At 42.6% G+C, this 6,684-nt stretch overlaps 1 protein-coding gene across 6 annotated transcripts in view; it reads right to left on the minus strand.

The window, feature by feature from the left end:
• The window catches only part of ZNF713 (zinc finger protein 713), a 65,196-nt gene that overhangs the window by 39,265 nt on the left and 19,247 nt on the right, over nt 1-6,684 (minus strand). For 2 of the 6 annotated variants that reach the window (XM_017516379.2, XM_017516377.2), the window contains exon 1: nt 3,713-3,893. The exons of the other annotated variants lie outside the window; for them this stretch is intronic. The gene's annotated coding sequence lies outside the window, so the exon portion shown is untranslated. Of the gene's footprint in view, nt 1-3,712; nt 3,894-6,684 lie in introns of those variants that run through there. 6 annotated transcript variants of the gene reach the window in all.

The raw sequence follows: 6,684 nt of genomic DNA on the forward strand, positions 1-6,684 counted from the left end.
ATGTATACATATATACATAAATATGTACACACACACCCACACACACACACACACACCCCTAGGAAAACATTTAACCAAAGATGTGAAATATCTCTACAAGGAGAATTACAAAACACTGATGAAAGACATAGTTGATGACATAAACAAATGAAAAAACCTCCTATGCTTACGGATTTGAAGAATCAATATCGTTAAAATGGCCATACTGTTCAAAGCAATCTACAGATTCAACACAATTCCTATCAAATTACCAATGTTATTTTTTCACAGAATTAGAAATAACAATCCTAAAATTCATAAGGAACCAAAAAAGAGTCTGAATAATCAAAGCAATCCTAAGCAAAAAAATTAAGTTGGAGGCATCATATTATGTGACTGCACATGATACGACAAGGCTAGTAAACAAAGTAGCATGGTACTGGTACAAAAACAGACACACAGATCAACTGAACAGAATACAAAATCAATCAATAAAGCCACATACCTACAGTCAACTGGTCTTTGACAAAGTTAACAAAAATATACATGGGGAAAAGACATCCTATTCAATAAATGATGCTGGAAAACTCGGATAGCCGCATGTAGAATGATACAGGACCCCTGTCTTTTTTTTTTTTTTTTTTTGAGACGGAGTTTCGCTCTTGTTACCCAGGCTGGAGTGCAATGGCGCGATCTCAGCTCACTGCAACCTCCAACTCCCTGCTTCAAGTGATTCTCCTGTCTCAGCCTCCAAAGTATCTGGGATTACAGGTATGTGCCACCATGCCCAGCTAATTTTTTGTATTTTAGTAGAGATGGGGTTTCACCATGTTGGTGAGGCTGGTCTCAACCTCCTGACCTCGTGATCCACCTGCCTTAGCCTCCCAAAATGCTGGGATTACAGGTGTGAGCCACCATGTCCGGCAGGGACCCCTATCTTTTACCATCTTTTTTACAAAAATTAACTCAAGATGGATTAAATTAAAACCTAAGCATAAGACCTGAAATTGTAAGAAACCTGCAAGAAAACCTAGGAAAACCCCTTGTGGACATTGGCCCTGGCAAAGAATTTATGATTACGACCTCAAAAGCAAATTCAACAAAAGCAAAAATAGAGAACCGGGGCTTAAACTAGAAAGCTTCTGCACCACAAAAAAAGTTTTCAACAGAGTAAACAGACATCCTACATGACAGGAGAAAATATTTGCAAATCATGCTATCTGACAAAGGACTAATATCTAGAATCTACAAGTAACTCAACAAGAAAAAAACCAAGTAACTCCATCAAAAAGTAAAGCATACAAGTGAGCAACAAACATGAAACCATGTTCAACATCACTTATCAACAGTGAAATGCAAATTCAAACCACAAGGCTATATAAGGCAATATCATAACATCAGTCAGAATGGCTACGATTAAATAGTCAAGGCCAGGTACGGTAGCTCATGCCTGTAATCCTAGCACTTTGGCAAGCCAAGGTGGGCAGATCATGAGGTCAGGAGTTCGAGACCAGACTGGCCAACATGGTGAAACCCCGTCTCTACTAAAAAATACAAAAATTAGCTGGGCGTGGTGGCGGGTGCCTGTAATCCCAGCTACTTGGGAGGCTGAGGCAGTGAACTGCTCGAACCTGGGAGGTGGAGGTTGCAGTCAGGCACAATCATGCCACTGCATTCCAGCCTGGGCAACTGAGCGAGACTCTGTCTCAAAAAAACTAGCATAGTGATTTCTCAAAGAACTACCAATTGAGATTTCTCAATAGAATTACCATTAGACCCAGCAATCCCACTACTGGGTAACTATCCAAAGATAAATAAATTATTATATAAAAAAAGACACCTGCACTTATGTGCTTATCATAGCACCATTCACAATAGCAAAGTCATGGAATCAACCTCAGTGTCCATCAATGGATGATTCGATAAATAAAATGTCATATATATACACTATGGAATACTAGGCAGCCATAAAAAAGAATGAAATCATGCCTTCTGCAGCAACATGGAGGCAGCTGGAGGCCGTAATCCTAAGTGAAATAACTCAGACATAAAATCAAAGACTGCACGTTCTCACTTGTAAATGGGAGCTAAACAACGGGTACATGTGGACATACAGAGGGGAACAACAGACACAGAGGACTCAAAAAGGAGGGAGGGTGGGACAGCGGTTAGGGGTGAAAGATTGCCTACTAGGTGCAGTGTTCACTACTGGAGTGTGGGTACAGCAGAAACCCAGACCTCATCACTATGCAACATGTCTATGTAACAAACCTGCACATGGAATACTATGCAGCCATGAAAAAGAATGAAATCAGAGCTGCTGCAGAAACATGAATGAACTGATTTCAGAGTGAAGCCCGTTAATGAATACAGGACAAAGAAAGTATCTGCAGTTTCTACAGCCTAATATTTAAATACATGAAAGGCAGGCACAATTGGAAGGCAGTGAACCTAAACATTTAAAAATTAAAAATCTCAGGCTGGCTGTGGTGGCTCACACCTATAATCCCAGTACTTTCGGAGGCTGAAGCGGGCAGCGTACCTGAGGTCAGGAGTTTGTGACCAGCCTGACCAATGTGGAGAAATCCTGTCTCTACTAAAAATACAAAATTATCGGGTCATGGTGGTGGTACATGCCTGTAATCCCAGCTACTTAGGAGGTTGAGGCAGGAGAATCGCTTGAACCCAGGAGGCAGAGGTTGCGGTGAGCCGAGATCACACCACTGTACTCCAGCCTGAACAACAAGAGCAAAACTCCATCTCAAAAATAAAAAAAATCTCACCTCTCTACTGACTCTCCAGTGCCCCAAAAGAAGGAAACACAATACCAGGCTATGCAATATGTCCGCAGTGCTCCTTGCTACAAAAGCTTTCAAAAAGGACAATGAAATTTTACATTTTTCTCAGCAAAAATGCCAACATAGGAAGCAAACAGGGATGGAACACATTTAAAAAGGGATTTCAGCTGGCTATTAATCCCCAGAAACAGGATCTAAAAGACAAAAAAGTGGAGAGGCCTTCCCTGCTGCAGAAAATGTTATAACCTAAATATCGGCTTTTAATTAAGCTGATTTCTGACCACAGAGCTCTAAAATAAAAAGTCTTTCCAAACCTCTTACCAGATTTCAGCCAGGGCAAACCTCAAGTAGACCTCCCCCTTCAGGTTTTGATTCTAAAACCAGCTTTCCCCTACTAATTGTGCATGCAAATGAATTACTTTACATTTCAAAGGATCCCATTTTGGCTACTGCCTCTTATGACCACCCCATGTTAGGTGAGTCCAGTTTCCTAGATATTTACAAGAGGACACCCCATAAGTGTCATACACAAGCCCAGCTGGTGATGGTCACAAATGAAAAACCAAGCCCCAAACCCCAAAAATAAAACACAGATGCAATCTTAAAAGCACACTCTATAAAACAAGACCATAGGAGCCACACTGCCAATCCAATCCCTTACCCTAACCTCCCATCCTGAGGCACAGGCAGAAACACTTTGACATGAATTTTCTGCTGTGACACAGGCAGGAAAAAAAAAGTAGTTTTTTGCAGATTTTTTTTTTTTTTAACCCAAATCTCATCTTGAATCTGCAGATATCTTGACTTGCATCTCCTGTCCAGAGACAGAGATTGAAGCCTTCACTCTTAAGGAAAAGGGAAGATCTGAAAAACAGCCCAAATAATGTCTACACCTTCACCTGAAGAATGATAAGTCTGAATTCAGGAGAATTTACCCAAAACACCTGGTGGGACATCTGAGGCCGGGGAGTTCATGCTGGTGCCAAGTGCCCCTTTCAAAGAGAAAGCCCGGTGGTGGGTGAGAGTCACTCTCAGTCCTGCCTCCCTATGCCAGGCATTTGACCTAAAAGAAAGAAGTTGAGGCAAACTAAGTGAAGAGCTTATTTGGGCCAAGCTTGAGGACTGCAATTTGGGAGCACAGATTCAAGTTGCCATAAAAATACACTCTGATTAACAGCAGTTATGATTTTTTATTTATTTATTTTTTAGACGGAGTCTTGCTCTGTCACCCAGGCTGGAGTACAGTGGCAAGATCTCGGCTCCAGTGTAACCTCCGCCTCCTTGGTTCAAGTGATTCTTCTGCCTCAGTCTCCTGAGCAGCTGATACTAAAGGCGCATGCCACAAGGCCAGCTCAGTTTTGTATTTTTAGTAGAGACGGGGTTTCACAATTTGGCCAGGCTGGTCCCAAACTCCTGACCTTGTGATCCACCCTCCTCAGCCTCCCAAAGTGCTAGGATTACAGGTATGAGCCACTGCGTCTGGCCGTAAGTGGATTTTTAAAGGAAAATAAGACGCAGTTCCTGGGTTATTTACAAAAAATCCACATCAAAATCACATAAGGTATTGATTGGCTATACATTGTTCTTTGTATCATAAACTCCAGAAATGTGAAGATCATGGGCGAGTCTGGAACAAAATGAATCTAAACAAGTGTCCCCTGCATGGGTGCAGTGGAGCAGTGTTTTTATTCCATTTTTATTTTCTCAGTACAAACTGAAGAGGACTCCAGAGATTACCTAACTGTAGTTTTCCCAACATGTGCTAAATTAGTATTTTATGTCTGCTACAAAAACGGCACAAACTGAATTTGGAAAATGCTGGCTTCAACAAAGTTAAATATGTTTCTTTCCTATAATCTTTAGAGATTTTCATATGGTAATATACATCCTAGATCCCAGAAACCCCCAAAGGGATGTCAAATATATTATGTATTATATACATTATTTCCCACATATATTTAATTTGAAAATATTTTTTATGGCAACTGATGGGACTAGGGTTCCACAGAATACACCTTTGGAAGTGCTGATTTAGTTCTCAGTTCTTTGGTTTAAGGAAGGATCCTGAAGTTAAAGACTGTGAAAGAGCTGGTTCTAGAAGCTGGGTCTCCTGATTCAGTCTTGGGTTCTTCCTAGTGCCTCGTTATCCATGGGAGATTGGTTCCAGAACCCCATGGGTACCAAAATCCCTGCCTAAGGAACACCAGTGAAGCTCACTGCCGTGTAGTGGTTCCATCTGAGCTGTGCATTAGACACGCTTGCAGTGACTTTAAAACACACAGACGTGAATACAGACTCCAGGTTCCACCCGAGAGCGACTAAGTCAGAATGTGCAGAGGTGAAGTCTGCCATCTACATATTTTTTTAAATGCCCCACAAGTGATTTTGATCCAAGCCAGAGTTCAGAACAATTATCAGAACCTTTCATTTCCTTGACTTCCTCAACCCCAATGTTTTTCACCATCTTTCCACTTCGGTCACCCATTTATGGAGTCACACCAGTTCTAAAATCTTTCTTATCTTAGAAAAAACTAGATAGTGAGATCTAGACTGGATAGGAAGGAAAGTGAAGACAAGAGTGGCTTAAAAGGGAAGAAAATAGGCCGCTCACACCTGTAATTCAGCACTTTGGGAGGACGAGGCAGGCGGATCATTTAAGGTCAGGAGTTTGAGACCAGCCTGACCAACATGGTGAAACCCTGTCTCTACTAAAAATACAAAAATTAGCCGGGCATGGTGGTGCATGCCTATAATCCCAGCTACTCCTGAGGCTGAAGCATGAGAATGGCTTGCTTTGGCGGGTGAAGACTGCAGTAAGCACAGATCATGGCACTGTGCTCCGGCCTGGATGACAAGAGCAAGACCCTGTCCCAAAATAATAATTTAATGTCTCTCCAACATTAAAACTCTCCTGGCCACACACCCCTTTTGCAACTCCCATCCTCTCTTTTTTCAAGGCCACAACTCTTCAAAAAATTGTCAATACTTACTCTCTCCACTTCCTCATTGCCCATTTCTGAATTCTCTATAATCTAGCTTTTGTTTCTACCCTCAAACTGCTCTGGTTATGGCCACCAAAAACCTTTACGATGTTCATGCAACCAACCCCATTACTTCTTTTTTTGGCTCTGTTGTCCTGCCTAGGGTGCAATGGTGTGATCTTAACTCACTGCAACCTCTGCCTCCTGGACCCAAGCCATCCTCCCAAGTCAGCCTCCTGAGTAGCTGGGACTACAGGAGGTGCACACCACCACACCTGGCTGTTTTTTTTTATTTTTAGTAGAGGTGAGGTTTCATCATGTTGCCCAGGCTGCTCTCAAACTCCTGAGCTCAAGTGATCCGCCCGCCTCAGCCTCTCAAAGTACTGGGATTATAGGTGTGAGCCACCAGGCCTGGCCTGACCTCATTACTTCTTCCAAGACAGTATCTAATACTGGTGATGGGTGACTCTTGCTTTACTTCCACTCTCTCTCAGGGGTCTGTGATCTAATCTCCTTTCCTTTGCCTGCCTTTTACATATTGCTGCTTCTTAGGTTTTCCCAAGATCTACTCTCATTTCTCTGTAGTTGACTTACAGGGATCTTAAAGAGATACAAACCTGATCCTATCAGTCTCACACTTAAAATTCTTCAGGGCATCCTGCCACTCTCAGGTTGGAGTAGAAAGCCATAAAGAATCCTATGACTGGGCTGGGCATGGTGGCTCATGCCTGTAATGCCAGCACTTTGAGAGGCAGAGGCAGGCGGACCACCTGAGGTCAGGAGTTTGAGACCAGCCTGACCAACATGGAGAAACCCCGTCTTTACTAAAAATACATAATTAGCTGAGTGTGGTGGCAGGCGCCTGTAATCCCAGCTACTCAGGAGGCTGAGGCAGGAGACTCACTTGAACCCAGGAGGCGGAGGTT

Source organism: Cebus imitator, unplaced genomic scaffold, assembly GCF_001604975.1.
Source record: "Cebus imitator isolate Cc_AM_T3 unplaced genomic scaffold, Cebus_imitator-1.0 Scaffold581, whole genome shotgun sequence".
In the NCBI taxonomy this organism is placed as follows: Eukaryota; Metazoa; Chordata; class Mammalia; order Primates; family Cebidae; genus Cebus; species Cebus imitator.